General features: G+C 39.1%; 1 pseudogene; it reads left to right on the top strand.

Annotated features, from left to right (window-relative positions):
- Window positions 1–25,696, top strand: part of LOC128057596 (asparagine synthetase [glutamine-hydrolyzing]-like) — a 55,457-nt pseudogene that overhangs the window by 6,927 nt on the left and 22,834 nt on the right.

Raw genomic sequence — 25,696 nt, 5'->3', positions numbered from 1 at the left:
ATCAATTCTTTGGTGCTCAGCTTTCTTTATGGTCCAACTGTCACATCTGTACATGACTACTGGAAAAACCATAGCTATTCAGGCCTTTGTTGGCAAAGTGATATCTCTGTTTTTTAATACACTCCCTAGGTTTGTCATAGCTTTTCTTCCAAAGAGCAAGCATCTTTGAATTTCATGGCTGCAGTCACAGTGATTTTGGAGCCCAAGAAAATAAAGTCTCTCACTGATTCCATTTTTTTCCCCATCTATTTGTCATGAAGTGATGGGATCAGATGCCATGATCTTAGTTTTTTGAATGTTGAGTTTTAAGCCAGCTTTTTTACTCTCCTCTTTCACCTTCATCAAGAAGCTCTTTAGTTTCTCTTCACTTTCTGCCATTAGGGTGTGTCATCTGCATATCTGAGGTTACTGACATTTCTCCTGGCAATCTTGATCCCAGCTTGAGATTCATCCAGTCTGGCAATTCGCATGATGTACTCTGCATAGTAGTTAAATAAGCAGGGTGACAATATACAGCTTTGACGTACCCCTTTCCCAATTTTGAACCAGTCTCTTGTTCCATGTCCAGTTCTGTTGCTTCTTGACCTGCATACACATTTCTCAGAAGGCAGGTAAGGTGGTCTGGTATTCCCATCTCTTTAAGAATTATCCACAGTTGTTGTGATCCACAAAGTCAAAGGCTTTAGTGTAGTCAATGAAGCAGAGATAGATGTTTTTCTGGAATTCCCTTGCTTTTTCTGTGATCCAAAGATTTTTCTATGACCCAATGGATCATGAGATTTGTTCTCATGAACAAATAATAAAAAATAAAATAAAATTTTAAATAAATGAAGTAAGAAACAGATGGTGTATATTCAGGGGTTCTCTCTCCTTTACACACCTTAGGAGACTGGCACATCACTTAAGCTTAACCCTGAGCTCTTTTGTTTTATATCTAGCTCATGATTTCTCTACTATGAATTCAGTCACTGGCACTGGACCAAAGGGGTTTCCCTGATAGCTCAGCTGGTAAAGACTCTGCCTCCAATGCAGGAGACCCTGGTTTGATTCCTGGTTGGGAAGATCTGCTGGAGAAAGGATAGGCTACCCAATCCTGTATTCTTGGGCTTCCCTTGTGGCTCAGCTGGTAAAGAATCTGCCCGAAATGCAGGAGGTTTGATCCCTGGGTTGGGAAGATCTCCTGGAAAAGGGAAAGGCTACCCACTCCAGTATTCTGGCCTGGAGAATTCCATGGACTATATAGTCAGTCCATGGGGTTGCAAAGAGTCAGACACAACTGAATGACTTCACTCGCTGAACCAAAGCTGACAAGTGACTGGAGGTGGAGAACACTTACTTCCCATGAAAATTTTGGCTGAAAACTAGCTCTTAATTCCTTTTATTCCTTGTTTGGCTCCAAAGCAGAATATTTCTCAGTGGAGGTAGATGGCAAATGCAGACCATTTCTCAATTTCGCCTGCAGAAGGCAGGTATCACTGCTTGTCAGCACAAGCCTGCACAACTCAACACCAGCCTAGGCATTTAATTTCTGTCATTAAAAACTAACATTCCCACAACTGGGAATGATCCCAATTGTCCGTTTCTAGGCACAAGTTGCCCTTACTCTAAGCATGTAAATGTATCAATCTGCTGGATTTAAATTACAATAGAAACCCTTTTTTCATGTCTAGGTTATAAAGAGATGGACATTTTTTTTCCTTAAACTTATATTTTCATTTTTTTACACTGAAATAACTCATCTATTTGGAATATATTTTAATGAAAATTAAAGGGAATGTAGGGCTTCCCAGGTGGCTCAGTGGTAAAGAATCTACCTGCCAATACAGGAGATGCAAGAGACATAGGTTCGATTTCTGGGTCAGGAAGAACCCCTGAAGTAGGAAATGGCAACCCACTCCAGTATTATTACCTGAAAACTTCCATGGACAGAGGAGTCTGGTGGACTACAGTCCATGAGGTTGCAAAGGATCAGACACAACTGAGCAACTGAGCACACACATATATACGTATAAAGGGAATGCAAATCCAAATACATATGTTTCCAAATGGCTCTCCAGTCATGTTAACACCATTTTCAACTTTTTAAGTTAATCTCTTTCCTCAATGATATAAGATGCTACCTTTGTCAAATGCTAAATTTCCATAGGTACTTGGAACTATTTCCACTGGTTTATCTATCTAGCCAGGTATCAACACCACAGTGTTTGAATTATAGGGTCTTTATAGTATTTTTTAATATGGAGTAAAGGCAGCCCCCTCTCATTGCTCTTCCTTTTGAAGACTTAAAGGTGTATGAGTGTGTGTGTGGGTGCATGCTAAGTTACTTCAGTTCTGTCTGACTCTTTGCAACCCTATGGACAGTAGCTCCATCAGGCTCCTTTGTCCATGGGATTCTCCAGGCAAGAATACTGGAGTGGGTTACCATGCCCTCCTCCAAGGGATCTTCCCATCCCAGAGATCGAACCTGTGTCTCCTGCGACTCCTGTACTGCAGGCAGATTCTTTACCACTGAGCCACCAGGGAAGCCCCTTTCATAGGTACTCCTAAGCAGGAATGATACTAATAAATTCCTTATTTATTTTTCCATTTGAAATTTAGGATCCAGTGCTGGGAAAACTTTTGCTAGTATCTTTTTGGGGAATTACACTAAATTTATATACTGACCTCAGGAGGTTTGACCACTTATGATGTTAAATGGTTCTATCTAAGAACAAGGAATGTATTTTTTATTTTTGTTGAACCCTGCTTTTGTGATCATTCAAGAGTGCTTCAAAACCTTCCTCATATAGCATTTGTGCATAATCTTTCAAAGCACAGTGACCCCATTCTGTATGACTAGGTCGGTTGAGTATGATGAATCATATCAGCAACTCGTCTCTATGAGGACAGGTGAGGAAGTGGACTGACAGAAAGGGCAACAGAAGAACAAACATCTTCTATGTCCTACTTTCCCTGATCTTAGTTCCATGAACCCCCCTGAAGATCTGCGTATGTGTATATCGCTGGCTATACGATTATGCAGCACTCACTCAAACGCTGTCTTTAGTAAGCTTTACTGGACAATGTGGCTGAGCACAAAGCACAACGGGAAATAGACGAGAGTGAATTTTTGGATCTAGTGTATAAGAGCTTTGGAGTTGGACCATTTTATACTCCATTCAGAGACTTCTAAAGAATACCTCTTCTGCCCAATGAGCTGATTCCAGCAAGAATCAAAGGAGGACTACCAAGCATCAGGAAAGTGGTTTCCCAAAGGTGAAAGCAGGACTTCTCTGACACTGTCAGCTGTCTCTCTGTGAGAGATAGCTGAACTCCAGGGTTACTCCAGGCCTGCTTTAAAAACCTAACAGCATAACAGAGTATATAAAATAAGGAAATATAGGAGGAAAGGAAAAACTCAATTTCTTTCCTCAAACCCTTCCAGCTCCTCTTTAGCTCAGAGAACAAAGGGGCTTATTTTGTAGGACCAAAAGCAATCTTGTGTTAGTGTGTTCAGCCCTCTCTTTGTTGGCACCATCATCTTAGCTGCCATGGGTCCCTTGAATGTCCCACGGGTTGGCAAAATAAAAGGCCTCCTCTTCCATAAGGTTTCCCTTGCTTTGAATCTTTCCTAAGAGCCTTATTCCATCTTATTCCATCTTAAAATGTACCAGAACATCCATAAAATGGGGAACTGAACAAAGGAATGAAGAGGACTCCCTGATGGTCCAGTGGTTAAGAATTTGCCTGCCAGTACAGGGCACATGCGTTCGGCCCCAGCTGGGGAAGATTCCACATGCTGTGGGGCAACAAAGCCCGTGCACCACAGCTACTCTAGGCGCCCCAGAGCCTGTGCTCCACAACAAGAGAAGCCACTGCAATGAGAGCCCCGCACACCACAATGAAGAGCAGGCCTCACCCGGTACAAGAGAAAGCGTGCGCACAGCAACAAAGACCCGACACAGCCAAAATTAAGGAAATAAAATTGTTTCAGAAAATCTCTATATACAACAGGGGAACAATTGCCAGGATGTATTGTTGAGAGGGAAAAATCCAGGTAGATAAACTGTGCACAATTTGTCAGCATTTATCTAAGAAAAACAACTGTAGATATAGATACAAGCATGTGTGCACGCTCAGTCATGTCCGACTCTTTGCAACCCCATGGACTAGCCCGCCACGCTCCCCTGTCCATGGGATTTTCCAGGCAAGAATCCTGGAGTGGGTTGCCAGTTCCTGCTCCAGGGGGATCTTCCCGATCCAGGGATCGAACCCGAGCAGCCTACACTGGTAGGCAGATTCTTTACCACTGAGCCACCTGGGAAGCCCAGATACACATACACAGATAACATTTATATGAAAAACAAACAATAGAGACGGTCCAGCACCCTTGCCCCTGCTCCTGCCAGCCTGGTTGGCACATGCCTGGAGATCCTGTAGGTCCACTGCACCACGTGTGGCATTCGGACTCTCTTTGGTTGTGATGACTATTCCTCTGGTCAGTGTCTGACCGATAGGAAAATTGCACATGAAGGTCCAGATGCATTTCATCCTTAGAATGTCAATGGCTATACCAGCTGCTTCTTTGGATTTCACTGGTTGGCAGTAGTTGAGCAACTGTTTGGAAAGCAGCTAATCTGAGCAATGAAATATCCTTAATTGTAGGTTTATTACGACGGTGAGATCTTTCACCACAAGGAAATAAAACACCATTTTAAATTTGATCACCGGACCAAAGCAGATAGTGAGATAATCCTTTATCTTTATGGCAAAGGAGGAACTGAGCAGACAATTTGTATGTTAAATGGGTTGTACACATTTATTTTTTGGATACTACCAATAAGAAAGTGTTGCTAGGCAGAGAGACACCTGTACAGTCAGATCTTTCTTTACAGCCACAACAGAAGATGGATTTGGGGCTGTGTGTTCAGAAGCTAAAGGTCTTGCTAGTTTGAAGCACTCCACAACTCCTTTTTCAAAGTGGAGCCTTTTTTCCCAGCACACAATACAGTTTTGGATTTAAAGATAAACGGCAAAGTTGCATCAGTAGAGATGAACTTCGGCCTGCCCTCTATAACAGCGTGGAGAGACTGTTATCAGATTTTGAAATAGAAATTATGAAGAGAGGTGAGGTGAACTGGAGACAGCGAGTGTGGACAACTCTTTCAAGGACTTTCACAATAAAGGAGAGTGAGAAACAGAACAGAAATATTACAGCATGTATGGATATGCATATACTATGAATGATCCAGAAGACAGGGGAAAACTGATGATGCAAGAGACAGGAAACAGTGCTGACAACTGAAACTCAAACAGCGTATACCTGCTATGATTCCACTGGAATACAGTAACTAATGCTTGTCTAGGGAAATGAATTTATTCATGTTATTTTTTTCTGCTTCACATACAGGCGTACTTCTGGATCCTTTGTGACAACGCTACTAAGAAACATCTGATGACAGAAGGACTAGATGCTTTTAATCAGGAGACTTGGATCCCAGATTCTCTGCTGCTGCCACCCTGCTGCAGCAGCTAAAAGGTGCCCAGTAGAGTATGCTCCAGACATGGGCAACTTGCCTGGAAGACAGTCTCAATTTACTGGCTGCTAAAAGGTGGCAAATCATACGGGAGGAAATATCATGAAGTCCTTTTTAACTCTGAGAAAGGCATGCAGATCCTGGACAAAGTACTGTTTTACTTGGAAACTTATGACATTACAGCAGTCCATGCTTCTATAGACATGAACTGAGATATTGAACTTCCAAGTACCTTTGGAAGAGCACAGATGCCATGGTGATCTTCTCTGGAGAAGGTTCAGACAGACTTACACAGGGATACGTATATTTTCAAAAAAAATTTCTGCGAAAGAAAGCCAAGAAACAGAGTAAGAGACGTCTGAAGGAACTCTGTTTGTCTGATGTTCTACACACAGATCAAACTACTGCTGCCCACTTGCCTTGAACTGAAGATCCCATTCCTGGATCATTGATTTCCTTCCTATCACTTGTCTCTGCTGCCAGAAAGGAGAATACCAAAGAACAGGATAGGAAATATTTCCTGAGAGGGATATTTAAGGACTCTAGCCTGATATATATAGAGATTCCCTGGTAACCAAAATCAGCCTTCAGCAATAGGATATCCTCGGTGAAGAATTTCTGGTTTGGGGGCTTCCCTGGTGGTTCACTGGTTATGAATCTTCAGGCCAATATGGAGAACACAGTTTTGATCCCTGCTCCGGGGAGATCCCGCAAGCCTAGGAGCAACTAAGCCCATGCGTTGCAACTGCTGAGCCCATGTGCTGCAATTACTGAAACCCATGCACCTAGAGCCTCTGCTCTGCAGCCAGAGAAGCAACTACCACGAGAAGCCCGAGCACCACAATGAAGAGTAGCTCCTGCTCGCTGCAACTAGAGAAAGCCCGTGCACAGCAACGAAGACCCACTACAACTAAAAAAATAAATAAAATCTTTTTTTTTTTTAAAAGAGAGAGAGAATTTCTGGTTTAGGTTTTTACAAAAACACACTGAACATGAGGTTGATGATGCAGTGGATGGCTACTGCATGACAAATGTGTCCCTTCAGTCCTCCTAAGACTAAAGACAGCCATTGCTACCCTCAGATCATTGGATGCCACTACCCAGGCCAGCCTGAGAGGCTGATCAATTCCTGGATGCCAAAGCAGATCAATGCCACTGACCTTTCTGCCCCTACCTTGACCTATTCACAAGTCAGCTGACAAAGCTCAGGCGCTCTCTAAGATGTAGAAAATTCTGAAAGAGATGGGAATACCAGACCACCTGACATGCCTCTTGAGAAACTTGTATGCAGTTAAGGAAGCAACAGTTAAAACTGGACATGGAACAACAGACTGGTTCCAAATAGGAAAAGGAGTATGTCAAGGCTGTATATTGTCACCCAGCTTATTTAACATCTATGCAGAGTACATCATGAGAAACGCTGGGCTGGAGGAAGCACAAGCTGGAATCGAGATTTCTGGGAGAAATATCAATAACCTCAGATATGGAGATGACACCAGCCTTATGGCAGAAAGTAAAGAAGAAATAAGAGCCTCTTGATCAAAGTGAAAGGAGAGTGAAAAAGTTGGCTTAAGGCTCAACATTCAGAAAACCAGGATCACGGCATCCGGTCCCATCACTTCATGGCAAATAGATGGGGAAACAGTGGAAACAGTGGCAGACTTTATTTTTCTAGGCTCCAAAATCACTGTGGATGGTGACTGCAGCCATGAGATTAAAAGACGCTTACTCCTTGGAAGGAAAGTTATGGCCAACCTAGACAGCATATTAAAAAGCAGAGATATTACTTTGCCAACAAAGGTCCATCTAGTCAAGGCTATGGTTTTTCCAGTAGTCCTGTAAGGATGTGAGAATTGTACTATAAAGAAAGCTGAGTGCCAAAGAATTGATGCTTTTGAACTGTGGTGTTGGAGAAGACTCTTGAGAGTCCCTTGGACAGCAAGGAGATCCAACCAGTCCATCCTAAAGGAGATCAGTCCTGGGTGTTCATTGGAGGGACTGATGTTGAAGCTGAAACTCCCATACTTTGGCCACCTGATACGGAAAGCTGACTCACTTGAAAAGACCCTGATTCTGGGAAAGACTGAGGGCAGGAGGAGAAGAGGACGACAGAGGATGAGATGGTTGGATGGCATCACCGACACAATGGACATAGATTTGGGTAGACTCCGGGAGTTGGTGATGGACAGAGAGGCCTGGCGTGCTGCAGTTCAGGGGGTTGCAAAGAGTTGGACACGACTGAATGACTGAGCTGAACTGAAGCTGCAGACTGTAAGCGTTTCTTCTACTTGTGAAGGGTAGTGGGGCTGGGGGCGGGGTGAAGGAGTAATAGTGAGGGTCAACCTCCCAGACTTACTTGGACATAAAAAAAAATGAAAGTCTGAGACTTCCCTGGTGCTCCAGCGGCTAAGACTTTGCGCTGCCAACGCAGGGGTCAGGGTTTGATCACTGGTTGGAGAACTAGATCCCACATGGCACAACTAAAATCAAAGATCCCATGTGCTGCAGTTAAGACCTGGCATAGCCAAGTAAATAAATATTTTTAAAAATGAAAGTCTCACATCTTTTAAAAAAAAAAAAAAAAGAAAGAAAAATTCAGAAGAAATGGTTACCAGCGGTGTGGAAGAAGAATTAGGATGGAGGAAACAGAGACAGAAGCCAGACACATTTTGCATACTTGACTCTGAAACTATGTAAATATTCTACATAGATCTAAAACAAAATCAAATTTTAGAAATCTCTAAGCATCCAAAACAAAATGGAGCAAGTAAAATCAGTTCGTGTCCTCTTAGCTACTAAATCCAATGCCCTGCTTCAGGGCACATTCAACTTCATTTGCCTTTGACATTGCTGACTGTTGACCCATTATTAAAATTCTCTTTCTTTTTGGCTTCTCTGAGACCAGTCTTTTCTGGTTTACCATTTAAGTCAAGTCTCTGATTTCACATCTCAGTATCCCTTACTAGGCCGTCTTCTTATACCTGTCCTTTTAGTACAGGTAGTTCCCATTCCTCGTTTACTCTTTTTAAGCTACTGCCCACTCTCAGCAGTGAAACTGTACACTCCCTTGGCTTCTGTGAGACACATTCACCTCAATATGTGATTATGAGAAAAGAAATTTAAGATCAATATGAGTTGAACTGCTATAGGGAAATACTGTCACAGGAGATTCAGTTTCTTCAAGTAAGTTGTTTCACACATCTATTAAATTCCTGTGTGTTGCTCAAAACCCACCTCCCTCAGTTATTACTTCCTCTGTGAAGCCTTCTTAAGATTTCTCTGGCCAAAATTAATTATTACTTCCTCTTCACTCTGATAACATAAAATCTCTCTTATAATATTTATATATTTCTGGGTATGTGTTCTGCACTGCCTAGACTATAAACTTTTGAAAGCAGTGAGACTGGGTATATGGTGCTAAGAAAGTAGGGGTGAGGGGAAAGAAGACTAAAAGAGAAAGAGAGAGAACAGAGTTGAGCCCACAAGGAATTAAAGGTAAAGTCAGGTAACTGTCTTCCCCAAGAGTAATATACAGGATAGTAGAATCTCCAGTGGAGACACCAATTTAAAAGTGAGTTATATACTGAAGATTCATGAAATTCAAGGAATCTAAGACAGATTGGCTAACCACTGACCAACTGATGGAAGTTTTATTGATAAAACAAAAGGAGGAAAAAAGATTCATGAAATTCAAGGAATCTAAGACTGAGATTAGCTAATTTCTGACCAACTGACAAGTTTTATTGATAAAACAAAGGAGAAAAATCCATACTTCACCAGTTAGCACCAAATTATTGAGTCCGGTAAGCTACAGAGCAATTCCTTTTCAAATCTATTACAGAAGACGGTGGTGATGGTGATGTGTAGTTTTTAATCCAAATCTACCCAAAGAGACATATCAGGGTAACAAAACTCAAAAGCGTTAAAAAACACCTGCAACAAAACTAAGTGACAATCTATGCCCACAGACACCAAAATAGAAGTGGGCAGGCAAAAACAAGAGAAGTCACAAAGCTGCATAATATCAGCATTTGTGAAGGAGGAAGCAGATAGAAGCAAAGGCATCTTATAGCCTGAGAAAACGGAAACAGCAAAAATCAGCCAGAGGACAGAATAAAGAAAGACTCACAATGAGCAAAACTGCAGGGAGTAGAGTCCGAATTGACCAGAACAGGGACATGAGGGCAAAAGTCAAAGACGGTCCAGATAAAAAGTGAAGCCAAGAGATCTCAGAAAGTACAAGGCAATATTTTTTGAACACTTTGTAAAAACAATAGAAAAGGGAGCTTTATACATAAAGCTACAAAAAGTTATCCTGACTAATCTCTCCCATCTAAGAGTTTGGGCAAATTAATTTCACATGAAAATTAATAACAAAAGGGGAGGCAATCAAATCTCAGAGTTATTATGAGGAAAAAGATGTTAGGGTGATATCAATAAAAGACAATAAAAGCAAAGCTTAAAACATGTTCACAAAACAGATGAAAATCACAAATGGATAATTTTAAATGAGCTAAAACAAAGTAACAAGATAATAGAAGATTTGAGAGAACAGGACTAATGAAAATTAGAGAAACAAAATGAGATGATAGAATTCAGGAAATAACAAGTGTAACCAAAAATTATATCTTCAGAAATGAAGATTATATTAGAAATAGTATAAAAACAAGTAAGTGAAAAGAAGCCTTATATAAATAGGTGAAATTAAAAAATTTTAGTATCAAAAAGAAAATAAGAAAGTGATTTTAAAAGACTTGAGAAAAAAGTAGTAGATAAGATGGTCATAGAGGGGGATCCCCAAAGAAGAAAACTAAAGCAGTAGAGAACAAATACTAAAATACTAACAACACTTTTTTTTTTTTTGGCCATACCACCCAGCTTGCAGGATCCTAGTTTGCCCACAAGGGATCGAACCTGGGTCCTCAGCAGTAAAAGCAAATCCTGAATCACTGGATCTCCAGGGAATTCCCTAAAAACACTATCTCAAGAAAACTGTCCCAATGAGAAAAAAATGACTTGAAGTCATATACTGAAAAGGTATACAGCATATGTAAGAAAATCAACTCAGAACAATCAACTCCAAGACACAACTTAGTAAAGTTATTAAATACGTAAGAAAAAAAAAATACTGAGCACCCAGGCAAAAATATGTCCAGGACTTACTTCCTAATAATCTGGAGAGTTAATGACAGCAGGTAGGAGAGTAACTAAAAACAGACTGGCCATGAGTTGATAACTGTTGAAGATGAATAGAAAATGCATACACTATTCTGTATGCTTCTGTGCATGTATAAGGCTTTTCATGGAATATGAATGAACTACTGCTATTCACACAATAAGGGGAAAAAAAAAATCTCACAAATTTTGGGCTGAACGAAAAGAAGCCAGATAAAAGTGAGAATGCAGTGTGATCTTATTTACATTAGATGTTAAAAAAGGCAAAACAAATCTATGATGTTAAAAGTCAGGACAGTGATTACCCTTGAGGAAATAATAACTGAGAGAGGGCCAAAGGATGATTCTGCTGTACTGAAAGTATCCTCTTTTTGTTTGAGGCATTAGTCACATAGGTATGCCTGCTTTGTTAAAATTCATAAAATTGTACACTTACTTACCACTTAAAGTCCTTTTCTGTATGAATACTGCACTTCTTAAAAAAGGTTTTTTGATTCTCAAAATTCAAAGTAGAAGTGAATAAACAGCTATTTGCTGTATATTCTAAGAAAGCTTATTTCTATACTCAATTTCAGTGGATATTCTCAGAAGACAGCTATACTACTAATGATATACTACTAATGATACCCAACTTTCTGCCGATAAAAACAATCAAGCATACACCCAAACCCAGATACTGCAAGAAAGTTAGCCAGTACCTTCAGCCTCCTGAATGAATCAATATATCTGTACAATATCTAACAAGCAGTCAAAGTGACTGCTATGTATACTTACATACACACATGGAAAGCTACTGCTCAACACTGAAATGCCTCAAGCAGTGCCAAGTCCACAAAGCTTACGCTGCTATATCAATAACACTACAGCAGTGTGACTTAGCATATTTGACCAACCTGACTAACCAGAGTATACAGACACATACTGTACAACATGCACAACCCTCATCTTGAAGGCACTGAGGGACAATCGTCTAAGTCGATGATAAGCACCCTGCCTGTTGTGAAGGAAGATACATACACCTCACCAACACAAAATAAAAGCTAGACAAGATAAAAAAAATTCTTTTAAAAAATAAAGCTGGACAAGATACACGAATCTGAATGCTGTACTATAACTATGTAAGACGCTATCATTGAGGAAACTGGTTAAAATTATGGGACATCTCTTTGTATCATCTCTTACCATGCACATGAATTTACAATTACCTTAAAATAAAAAGTTTAGTTAAAATTTTTAGAAATAAAAGATTTCTTAGAAAGTAGCTTTGAATATATTCAGTAATATGTTATATATAGCTCATTTTTCTCCTTCACGATCTTAAAGAACCCCTTCCTTTAAAAAAAAAAAAAACTCAAGGTACAAGAAAAGATATACCAATCTAAGCCACACTCTGACTGGTACAGTCTTTGTTTAATACAGAAATAAAATCTATTCCAAGAACTTCTGGATATATACTCAAATTATTGGAACCAGAATCTCAAAAGAGATATCTGCACGCACGTATTCACAGCAGCGTTATTCACACAGCTAATAAGTAGAAGCGACCCAAATGTCCATCAATGGATGAACAGATAAACACAATGCATACACACACAACAGAAGGTTACTCATCATTTTTGAAAGAATTCTCTCAAGTTATGACATGGGTGCCCTTGAGGACATCATGCTAAGTGAAATAAGTCAGCCACCAAACAACAATAATTAAATGAAGGACTAGAGTCTAGGCAAATAAACAGTCATTGATTAATGGGCATAGAGTTTCAGTTCTGGAAATCCATTATCCAAAAATGTGAGTATACCTAACACTGTTAAACTTGATCATGGTAGAGATGGTAAATTTTATGTTGTGTTTTCTATCACAAATAAAAAAATATGTTTAATGTTTTCAAATGAAATCTGAATGAATATGTCATATGTAGACTTGATTTTTAAGAATAAAGAGTTATTCAAGATGAAAGAATATGATCTCAGATGAAAGAATAAAACTGCTAGAAGAGATAAAGACATAAAATATTAATATACTGCTCTATCTGCTCTATTTAAATTTGTTAAGCTTCATGATACAGGTAAGTATAAGCAAATGTTGATTGCTTAAAACTACAATAAAATCTGTGGAAGTTAAAATGCATGGAGTAAAATATCAAGTTCCTGAGAAATCTGTATGCAGGTCAAGAAGCAACAGTTAGAACTGGACATGGAACAACAGACTGGTTCCAAATAGGAAAAGGAGTACGTCAAGCCTGTATACTGTCACCCTGCTTATTTAACTTCTATGCAGAGTACATCATGAGAAACGCTGGACTGGAAGAAACACAAGCTGGAATCAAGATTGCCAGGAGAAATACCAATAACTTCAGATATGCAGATGACACCACCCTTATGGCAGAGAGCTAAGAAGAACTAAAGAGCCTCTTGATGAAAGTGAAAGAGGAGAGTGAAAAAGTAGGCTTAAAACTCAACATTCAGAAAACTAAGATCATGGCATCTGATCTCATCACTTCATGGCAAATAGATGGGGAAACAATGGAAACAGTGACAGACTTTACTTTTGGGGGGCTCCAAAATCACTGCGGATGGTGACCACAGCCATGAAATTAAAAGACACTGCTCCTTGAAAGAAAAGCTATGACAAACCTAGACAGCATGCTAAAAAGCAGAGACATTACTTTGCCAACAAAGGTCCATCTAGTCAAAGCTATGGTTTTTCCAGTAGTCCTGTATAGATGTAAGAGTTGGACCATAAACAAAGCTAAATGCCGAAGAACGATGCTTTTGAACTGTGGTGTGGGAGAAGACTCTTGAGAGTCCCTTAGACTACAAGGAGATCCAACCAGTCAATCCTAAAGGAAATCAGTCCTGAATATTCATTGGAAGGACTGATGCTGAACCTGAAACTCCAACACTTTGGCCACCTAATGCGAAGAGCTGACTCATTTGAAAAGACCCTGATGCTGGGAAAGATTGAAGGCAGGAGAAGGGGACAACAGAGGATGAGATGACTCCATGGCATCACCGACTCAATGGACATGAATTTGAGTAAACTCTGGGAGTTGATGATGGACAGGAAAGCCTGGCATGCTGCAGGCCGTGGGGTTGCAGAGTCGGACACAACTGAGCAACTGAACTGAAAATGGCAAAAAGCAGGAAAAGGTAAATGAAAAGACTGTTGTAAGGTTCTTCAAAGTACTAACTTAAATAGCCTATACTAAGTCAAGGATGTAAGCTGTCACTTCTAGAGTGATCACTAAAAGAGTAATAAAAAGTTATCAGTAAAAAAGAGAATAGGAAAACAGATTAACACAAATATTTCATGAGGCAAAAAAACTAGAAAAAAATGGGACCAAAAACAGAATCAATAGCAAACCAACAGAAATAAACCTAATAAAGTCAATATACTTAAATTCAATTATAATAGTAACTATGCTATATGTAAAAGGACTGTATAGTCCAATTCAAAGATTTCAGATTGGATGAAATACACTGTATGCTATTTACAAGTTAAGTTTAAAATATAGGTTTAAATAAAAAGTATGAAAAAGCAGGAAAACATTAGCTAAAATAAAGCTTGTATTGTCATATTAATATCTGATAAGTAGACTTTTTAATTACGAAAGTGATTTTACTTAACTGATTATAAATAAAACCATACAAAAGAAATAGTCTAAAAGAGTTATAAACTATTCAGTGAAAGATGTTTTTAAAGGCTAAGTCATTCTCCTTTGGAGGATTCTAAACAAACACAACAATACATGTAAAATACTATATTGCATATGATACAAACAACTTTACAGAAATGGCTGTATTCTTTTTCCTTCACTTTTGCAAACACATCTTTCTATAACCCCATGCTCATCTTTCTGTAGCCTGCCATGCTCCTCTGTCCATGGATTCTCTAGGCAAGGATACTGGAGTGGGTTGCCATTTCCTTCTCCAGGGGCTCTTCCTGACCCAGGGATGGAAGTGGGGTCTCCTGCACTGCAGGCGGATTCTTTTACCATCTGAGGCACCAGGGAAGCCCTTTCTATGGTTACAAATTTGATTTCCAATCATGCTACAGATCAGCTAGAGGGGAAAAAATGTATGTATATATATTTTTTTTCTTCTTTTTATTTTGAGATATGACAAGCAGACTTTAAGGTAAAAAAAAAATATTACTGAAGATAAAGACGAATACTCATGGTGATAAAAGTACCAATTTGAATGAATATGTAATAAACCTAAATTTGTATTCACCTATAGAAATCCTTTATAAATGTTTTATACGTATTTTATACCAACCATTGGCCACCAATCTGAAATTGATTTTTTTAAAATAACAACTTCATTGAATTCCAATTCATATACCATCCAATTTATCCATTTTAAAAGGTAAAAATAGGGCTTCCCTGGTGGTACAGTGTCCATGTTCCCAATGCAGGAGGCCCAGCTTCAGTCCCTGGTCTGGCAAATAGATCCCACAGAGAGCAACTAAGAGTTTGCATGCTGCAACTAAGACCTGGCACAGCCAAGTAACTAAATTTAAAAAATAAAATAAAATTTTTTTAAAAAGGTTAAAAAAAAAAGTTTTTTAGTACATTCACAGACTTGTGCAATCACCACCACAATCAATTTCAGAACATTTCCATCACCTCCTAAAAAACCATCGTACCCATTAACAATCGTACACACACTCAGCTCCAATCTGGAGTCCTGGATATCCACTAAGCAATCCACTAATCTATTTTGTGTGTACAGATTGCCTCCTGTGGGTGTTTCCTATAAATGGAACCATGTAATATGTGGTGCTTTGAGATCTGGCTGTTTTATCCAATTACAGTATCGGGCTCAGAGTCCAGTTTTTGTGAACACTATTAGATCTGGTACAGCTCCTTTGGTGCGGCTGCTCGACCGACTGAGGAACTGAGATCACCCTCCTCACGTTCACCCAACACGCATGATGAGAAGCACAAAGGAGTCATACAGGAGAAGAATGGGAGACAGAGGCCAGCTACTCATTCACAGCAGCAGTTTGGGAGTTCAGCAAGGTGACGTTGCAGGGATCTTCTCTGCTGGTAGAGAATGCTCCTTGATGAGGACACCGTCTCCTTGGGAGTGGCTCCTGGTCTATTGTTCTTTCCCGCCCTTGGCTATACAGACAGATCCTGGCCAGATCAACCCCAGGGAACGTGCTGTATGTGTCCCTCGGCTTCTTCCCCATCCCCGTTCAACCTCTCATCTGCCTAGTGCCCCAACCCCCATCTTGTTTTAGATTCTTATTAACCAAGCCCTTGGGGGGCCAGGGTAGGGGGGATAGTCATGCTATCAGAAAAGTAGGCAAACTAATTATCCTTTATAATGTTTATTATTTATTAATAAAATAGAATTCACGCACACACACTTTCAAAACACCAGAAAAAAAATAGAATAGCTACAATCCAGGCTATATGGTAAGCCACAGCACTCAGAAAGCTTAGAATACCCATGGTAAGTAGCTCATTGAAGAATCCTGAATATCCTGTGCAGTTGGAACCCAGTTAAAACCTACTGTAATTTACTCCCTAAAATAATCATATTGGGTCTTCTCTCAAAGCCTCTTTTTAAAAAGGAGGGGGGAAACTGAGAAACACCATCCAATTCCAGTTCTGCAGCAGCCTCACATACATTCTACAGTATTTATTTGGTGTTAAAAAAAAAAAAGGTTTCTGCTACCCTACCTTGTCACTTGGCTCTCCCTTCCTCTCACCTCCTGCTCTGTCTTCTACGATGAAGCAGCAACAAATTTCAGCTCCCAGTGACAGCTTCCCCAGGGAAAACTATACCCACTACCCTGAACCAGCAAGACTCAGGGATGCCAATTAGAAGGTAATTTTATTTGTGTTGTGTCCTCTTAATTTTTTTTTCCAGAAATGACCCTTAAATCTATGAAAAGATACACTTTCTCTCATAATAAGAAAGATGAATATTAAAATTATGTTGAGATGCCATTTCTCACCTACCGAACTGGTAAAATGCCAAAAGTTTAAAATGCACTGCTGTTGATGTTTTGGGAAGACAGGCACTCTCATATGTTACTGGTAGGTTTAAAGGGTACAACTTCTCTGGAGGGTCTTTTAGCAATATTTACCAAATGCACTTGACCTTTGGCCCAGAAATTCCACTTTTAGAAAATGAGTTCCACCAATATACCTGTGTATGTAACCTGACATGTACAAATTTATACACACACACACACACACACACACACACACACAAACACACGAAGTTTTCATTGCATTACTTTCTGTAATAGTCAAAGACTATAAATCCCAAGCATCCGGCAATAGGGAACAGGTTAAATAAACTATGGTATATTTAAATAAACTGGTACTGGTTTATATGGTACAGGTTAACTATGGTACAGGTTAAATAAACTATGGTACACCAACTGTGAACTCTAGAATACTATGGAACTGTAAAGAGAAAGAAGATCTCTACATACTGTAAATAGGAAGACACCCCAGTTACATTGTCAAGTTAAAAAAAAAAACAAAACACATGTGACTTCACAGAAGATATCCATCCGTCTACCTAACAACTACTGGACCGGCAGGAATTGTCAAGGTAAATATTTGAACTCTGGAGTTCAGTCAAATACTTGCAACACTTGCAGCAGAGCCTGACAAAGGGATCGGTAAACTTCGGTGGTCCAGCCTCTTGCATAGCAGTTGCCAGGCCTCAGCCCCTCAGCAGGCAGCCTTGGGTACAACAGCCCACATTCCAGGGAAGATCTTCATGACATGAGATTTGGCAAGGATTTGTTGGATGTGACACTGAAAGTACAGGCAAAAACAACAAAAATAAATAGAATGTGACTTCATCAAAATTAAGCTTTTGTACATCAGGCTTCTGGTAAAGAATCCTCCTGCCAATGCAGGAGACCCAAGGGACATGGGTTCAGTCCCTGGGTTGGGAAGATCCCCTGGGGGAGGAAATGGCTACCCACTCCAGTATCCTTGCCTGGAAAATTCCATGGCCAGTGATGGGTTACAGTCTGTGGGGTCGCAAAGAATCAGACATAACTGAGTGCACGTGTGCGTGTACACACACACACACACACACACATCAAAGCACACTACTGAGAAAGTGAAAAGACAACCCACAGGATGGGAAAAATATCTACAAATTACGTATCTGATACAAGGTTAATATCCAGAATATATAAAGTACTCTTGCACCTCAACAATACAAAATGGCTAACCCAATTCAAAAATGGAGAGAGAACTTGAATAAACATTTCTCCAGAGAAGACAAATGGCCAAAAGGCACATGAAAAGGCACAGAATCAGTCATTAGGAAATGCAAATCAACAATACAGTGATTTGCCACTTCACAAACATTCAGTTCAGTTCAGTCGCTCAGTCATGTCTGACTCTAAAACCCCATGAATCGCAGCACACCAGGCCTCCCTGTCCATCAACATCTCCAAGGAAGGTCCTCACAAACATTAGGACTGCTATTATCAAAAGCAAACAAAATAGGTACTGGATGTGGAGAAACAGGAACCCTCCTGTCTGGCTGGTCAGAAGGTAAAATGGTACAGTCGCTGTTAGAGAAGTAGCCTGGTGGTTCCTCATAAAGGTAAACACACAGTTACCAAGTGATCCATCATGCTCCGTCTGCGTTAAAAAGGTAAATTTTATATGACTCATGTTTTATGGCAGTTAAAAAAAAAGGTCTGAAAGATATACTACATTTTTTTGTAAGAATAGGAGATTCATATTTGCTTACTGCATAAAGAACTACTAGAGCAATAAACATATAAAAATGTTTACCTCTAAGAGGAGACAGGAACTTGGGCAAACTCCAAGAGACGGTGAGGGACAGGGAGGCCTGGCGTGCTGCAGTCCATGGAGTCCCAAAGCATCAGACACGACTTGGTGACTGAACAAGAGGAGAATGGCACCTGGGGAGATGGGGACAGATTGAGAAGGCTATTCATATCATTTTATTTATCGACGTACAGTTGCTTTACAATGTTGTGTTAGTCTCTGGTGTTCAGCAAAGTGATTCAGTTATACATTTATGCATATATTTTTCAGGTTCTTTTCCATTATAGGCTATTACAAGACACTGAATATAATTCCCAGTCCTATACATAGTAGGATTTCACTGTTTATCTACTTTACATACGGTGCCGTGTATCTGTCGATCCCAAGCTCCTAATTTATCTCTCACCCCTTGTCCCCTTTGGTAACCATAAGTTTGTTTTCTATGTCTGTGAGTCTGTTCCTGTTTTGGCGATAAGTTCATTAGTATCATTCTTTTTAGACTTCACATATAAGGGATATCATTTTAAATTGGTCTTTCTTGCCTGGCTTTACCTCACTCACTAGGATAATCTCTAGGTCTGCAAATGGCTGCAAATGGCATTATTTCATTCTTTTTATGGCTGGGTAATATTCCACTGTATATATATACCACATCTTCTTTATCCATTCATCTGCCAATTAGCATTTAGCTTGCTTCCATATCTTGGCTATTTTACATAGTGCTGCTATGAACACTGGCAAGTATCTTTCTGAATTAGTACTTTGGTCTTTTCTGGATATATGCTCAGGATTGGGATTGCTGGATCATATGGTAACTCTTTTTAGTTTTTTAAGGAAAATCCATGCTGTTCTTCATAGCGGCTATATATTTTTCATAACATTTTTATTTTAAATCATGCAATGTATTACCTATACAAAATGAATACATTTTTCAAACAAGTAAATAAGCAAAAATTATTCAGATATATTCTTCCCTGCCCCTCAATGAAAAATGAAAGCAGTCACATGACTTTTCGGACCATGCTTATATAATTAAAGGTCCTGTAGTCACTTTAAATCACATAGTCTCAATTCCATTTCAAATAAAATGTTTATCCCATAAAATGATGAGAGCTTCAAAGTCAATACCAGGTGAGATCTCATCTCACAGACGACCTCTGCGGGGGGGCATACCCTTCCGATGATGGAGGAGAGCATGGCCCCTTTCGCCTCTGCAGGTGTCCACCCCTCCTCACTGGGATTTTACTAACCTTCTTGTCTGACCTCCCCCCTCAACTCCACCCTGAGGAGAGAGAAATGTTATTTTACCAGCAGTCATGAGGCGGTCTCACACTTTCTATGCTCATAGATATTTAAAGCTCTTCCCCTTCAGGGGCCCTTTGTGGGTCCTGAGAAGATACCACCCACAGATGACTGTTGGATTTTCACCAGCAATTCCCCTGACCTGAAAGAAGGGACTCTGTTTAAGTCATCTATTCACTTCTACCCACTGGAACTGTGATGGGGCTCTGCCAACTTCTCCTCAATGAGCCTTTCACCCTTTCCATGGCCATTAGGTCAGATTATGCAATGACTCCAGTCCGGCTCTTGCCACATCTCATTCATGGGAAATACTTGTGCCTTGATTGCCTAATAAAGTCTGGAAGAAAAGGCTGGTTACAGTCTACTAGGAGCTCGCCTTGCGCCACTTCCAAGCAGCAAGCCTGCTTCAGCCCTCCACCTCTGGCTTTCCTTAAAAGGAGGCACCCATCAGTGCGCTCGCTGTGACCTGATAACTTCAGAAGACACACAGGAAGCTTTCCAAGCGGTGTCTCTCTTCTGACTTGAGGTGAGGGAGATATCGCATGCCTGCTTGTCTGCGTTGAGAAGGAATCAGGGTCCACACTCACCAACAGCTCTCTCCAAAGAAATCCTTTCAAAACTTCCTCTCCCTTATACTAGAGAAAACGCAACACCTTGGACAAATTATCAAAATTAATATAACCAATGAGAGCCAGATAGATACACACTCTAGATGTGATAACTCTGAGAAAAAAAATATCATTAGTGTGGCATTTTGACTAGGGATCACAAACTAGATAGAATCATGAGAGAACAGTAAAACTCAAAATGAGAACTGTTCTCTTAGATTAAAAAAATTTTTTCACAGTATTCTTCAAACCCATCATTATTATTAAAGACAAAGAAAAGCTCAGGAACTGTTCCAGATGAAGGAAACGAAAGAAACAATTAAATGCAATACGTCGACTGCAACCTCTAGTGGAGGAAAACACAAGTGCTGTCAAGGACATTATGAAGTCAGTTGACAACTGGATAGTGAATGGTAGATTATTTTAAAGTACTGCTAATGTTAAAAATCTTCCTGAGGTTAACAACTGTACTGGGGTCATGTAAGAGAATGTCCTTTTCTTCAGGAAATATTCAGTGAAGTATCTGGAAACAAAGGGGCATAATGCCTGCAGCTTATTCTTAAATAATTTAGAAAAATATAGAGAAGGATAATAAATTTCTCTTTAACAAAAAAGTAAGTAATATAAAATGTTTATAGTAACTGAATCTGGATAAAAGTAAACAGGTGTTTTTTTTTTTACTACAATTCCTGCAACTTTTCTATAAGTTTGAAATTATTTCCAAATAAAAAGCTTTTTATTAAAAAACAAAAAACTGCTCTCTTCTAAGTCTCACTGTTAACCCTGTGAAAAGTAAAGGGATCAAGAGTCACAGATCAGATTTGTAACAAATCTTTCTTTGTAATCACTTTAATGTAAAAAAAACCAGCATACAAATAGAAAGCATTACTATGAAAACTCAGTTTGAAAAATAATTACACAAATGAATACCTGTGCACCTAGGACATATCTTATCAAACGGCACACTATCTATATTTTAGGCACTCCCTCACCCACGTGGGCTTCCCAGGTGGCTCAGTGGTAAAGAGTCTGCCGGCCAATGCAGGAACCACAGAAGACGCAGGTCCAATCCCTGGGTCGGACATGACTGAGCACACACCCAACGTGCCTTTTCCCAGGCACACCTCCATCATTCCACTCCAAGTAATCACTATCCTGAATTTTGTGATGCTTGTTCTTTTCCTCATGTTTTTTTTTTATCACAAATGTATGTAGAGTTCTACAATGTATAATTTAAATGTGCCTCTTTTCCATTTTAAGCAAATAGAAGGTGCTATGGTATAAATTTTGTGTCCTCCCCCATCAAATGCCTATGTTGAAAACCTAGCTCCCAAAGTGATGGCATTAGGAGGTGGGGCCTCTGGGAGGTGATTAAGTCATGAGTGTGGGACCCTCATGAATAGGATTGAAAGTGAAGTTGCTCAGTCGTGTCTGACTCTTAGTAACCCTGTGGACTGTAGCCTACCAGATTCCTCTGTCCATGAGATTTCTCCAGGCAAGAATACTAGAGTGGGTTGCCATTTCCTTCTCCAGGGAATCTTCCCAACCCAGGGATCGAACCCGGGTCTCCCACATTGGAGGCAGACACTTTAACCTCTGAGCCACCAGGGAATAGGATTACTGATCTTTTATGAAAGAGACCCCTAGAGCTCCCCAGACTCCCTGCCATATGAGGCTATAAGTCTGCAACCAGAGGCTGGCTCTTACCCAACCATGCTGGCCACCCTAATCTTGGACTTCCAGCCTCCAGAACTGTGAGCAGTAAATTTCTGCTATTTATAAGCCACTCTTATCTACAGTATTTTGTTATGGCAGCCTGAATGGACTAAAACAGAATGATATAATATTTAGTTTTCTATGACTTGCTTTTTTTTACTCAACATTAAATTTCTGAGATTCATTCACACTAATGAGTACAGCTAAGGTTCATTAATGTTCATTACTATAACATAGATGAAGGTATAACTACATCATGGTCTCTGCATCCAACTTAGCAATGAGGAACATGGTGTTACTTCTATGTTTTAGTCATTCTTAAATAATATTGCTGTTCCAATTGGACTGTTCTTGGGCCATTTTTTTAAGCAACCGTCTTTGCTGTCACTGCCTGGCAATGCACTGACTATCCATGTATCTGTGGGGTCTGATTCTGGATTCTGTTCCAGTCATCTATTTCTCTATTCCTCTGTCAGTTCAACACCATCTCAGTTACTACGCCTTTAGGGTAGATTTTAAGACACTGTAGTAACCTTACTATTTTTCCTTAAGAATGTTTTGGTTATTCTTGGATCTTTGTTCCTTCATATCAATTACAGATTTAGCATCTCAAATTCAAAGCAAAACTCTGTTGGGGAACTGGAATTTCAATGACTCTTTAGGCAGAATTAGCATTCTCACACAATATTGAATCTTGCTTATCCACATAAAATAGCTCTACACTTATTTAGATCTCTTGAATAAACTCTTCATTTTTCTACGGTAGTTCATAATTTTTGGTGTTATAATAAATGGAATTTTAAAAAATTCTATTTCTAATATATTTTTTCCTAGTGTTTCACAGTAATTCAGTTTTTATTAGTGCTGGAGCATCCAGTGACCTCGCTCAACATTCTTATTTATTCTAATAATTCATCTGCTGATTATTTAGTTTTTCTATATTGACAATCATATCATTTCTAAAAATGTTGGCTTCTTTTTTGCAAATGTTGTATTTATTTTTCTTCTCACATTACTTGAGAATAACCCTCAATACAGAATGTGAATGAAAGTGATGATCTGGGACGTCTTTGTCTTATTCCTAATACAAAAGAAATGTTAACATTTCACAATTAAGTATATTTGCTGTCGGTTTTTGGAGATGAGCTTTATTGGGCTTTGGGAGTTCCTTCATATTACTAGCTTGTTAAGAGTGTTCTCTTTTTATTTTTCTGCAATTAAGATGATCATCTTAATAATAAAGGGTTTCATCATTTATTCTCCTAATCTAGTAAGTTATATATATTAATTGTAACAAAATAGATTTTTGAATGTCAAACTAACTTGCATTTCTGGGAGGAATCCAATTTGGTCATAATGTATTTGTCCTTTTTATTCATCACTGGATTCAATTTGCTAAGATCTTTTCTAGGATTTATAAATGAGATGCACCTATAAGTTTCTTCTCTTGTACTATCTTTGTTAGCTTTCCGTGCTGCTTTAAGTCAATCTCTTTCATAAAGAATAATGAAAACTTCATAAAGAAACAGTGATGAGAGTGACAATAAACAGTATCCTTGACATTAAAATAATTACTCTCTTATATTAGAATAATAATTACCATCATCCTACTCCCCTTTTCTTATTCCCTCTTATTTACAGAGAATAATATAAAAGAATAATGATGTATACTATGTCACATCTTTTTCTTCAAGCTTTCATATTATGTAGAATTTGAGCAAGTATAGGAAAAAATGTAAAAATGATAGAATTAAATACTTAAGTTCTAATTCCTAATTTCTAATCAAACTATCTACCTAAAATAGTTTGCCTACTAATAAGGAGTAAAAACTGCACTGTGGAAATAAATGGTGCTCTATAATTTTCCACTGAATTCTTTAGGACTGTTTCTTAGTACCATGTCATGCCAAGAGTTAATATGTTATTCCACTTAGGAAGATATGTCAATGAATAAGCATGAAAAATAATTTTAAGAAATACTGATAGAAAAAAAAAAATAAAGGCCAAGACCTACATATCTTGCTGCTTCCTTGAAAAGTTTAACTGCAGCTGCTGAAACCATTCACGTACTAGCTCCACAGTACATGAGAGGAAAGCTGGACTTGAAATGGAAGTTGGACTTGAAAGTTTTATTTGTTAAGTACAAACAAGACTGTTGACTCAGTTCTCAACAGGAAAGGTAATGTCCTTGGCCCAGCAGTTCAAAACCTAAACCAAACAAATGTTGTATAAACTATCTAGTGACAATATGAATGAAAATAGGCTTAATTATATTCTAATCTTTCCAGAATAGGAACCTGAAATAAATGCGTAAAAACTTTACCTCTCATTACCTTATTTTGAAACTGTGGACCATTATTTTCCAAGACTGCCATTTTAAAAGTTATAAAAGCAATAGGAAATCGCTGAGTTAAACACATACAGAGTAGTTATTTAGGCATCAGTTCCCACACTCTGGAACCTTCCACATGTCACATGGCTACATGATATTCCCAAGTCATGGGTTCTGCCGTTTGATCTCTGATGCCGCCTGAAGATATTTCAGGGCTCCTGAAGCTGGGCAGTTCTCTGAATACACTAAGTATACATATGAAGCCGCTCAAATGCTCCAGTGCTTCCATCAACAACCACTTCAAAGGTCATTAATAACTTACAGGTGTGAGAGTGGAAATGCCCTCTGCACTCCTCTGCCCCTTCCTGAACTCTGGTTACTCTCTCTGGGCCATTTTTTGTAACAGTGAGTTCTTAACTTGATATTTCTCTTTCTCCATTTTCTTTTCCCTGGCTCTGGGGCTTTTAAGATGACATTCCAAAATCTTCTAGGAAACACAAAAGCAGACAAAAACACCTCAGTGTAATTCTAAGGGCTTTTTAAATTTCTTATTTTATTAGTTTCTTGAGAATAGAGGAAAACAAGTTAAATCCTTCTGAAGAAGACACCTATAAGGAAATGGAAACCTGGAGTAGGAAATGGCAACTCACTCCAGTATTCTTGCCTGAAATATTCCATGGACAGAAGAGCCTGGTGGGCTACAGTCCATGGGGTCACAAAGTGTCAGATATGACTGAGCAACTGAGCACCATCACCACCAGACTGATTTAAGACACAATCGGTGTATAACTGATTCACTTTGTTGTACACCTGAAACTAACAAAATATTGTATATCAACTATACTCCAATAAAAATTTTTTTAAAAAATAAATGGAAAGACAGAACAGGTGGGCAGTAAAAATCTGCATGGTTTGAAACACTGGAAAATTCTGATGGACTCTAACATCTGCTTGGTTTCCACTACTGTTGAAGACAGGCTCTAAAACTTTACTGGCATCTCCCAAAATGGAAGTGAACGGTGTGAGTGAGAGAAGCTTAATTATATATCTAAATCAAAGTTTCTAAACAGTGAAACTCTTCATATTCTCAACCAGAAATTATTTGTGGGAGCTTTCATGTGCATTGTAGGATACACAGCAGCATCCTCGCCTCTACCCACTAGATGCCAATAACAGGTGCCTCTCCCAATTGTCACAACCAAAAATACCTCCAGATATTGACAAATGTCCCCTGAATTGCAAAATCAACTTGAGATCAGT

This window comes from Budorcas taxicolor, chromosome 12 (genome assembly GCF_023091745.1).
Source record: "Budorcas taxicolor isolate Tak-1 chromosome 12, Takin1.1, whole genome shotgun sequence".
Taxonomy (NCBI): Eukaryota; Metazoa; Chordata; class Mammalia; order Artiodactyla; family Bovidae; genus Budorcas; species Budorcas taxicolor.
Note: the sequence above shows the minus strand (reverse complement) of the source record. Positions and strands in the feature narration are given on the sequence as shown.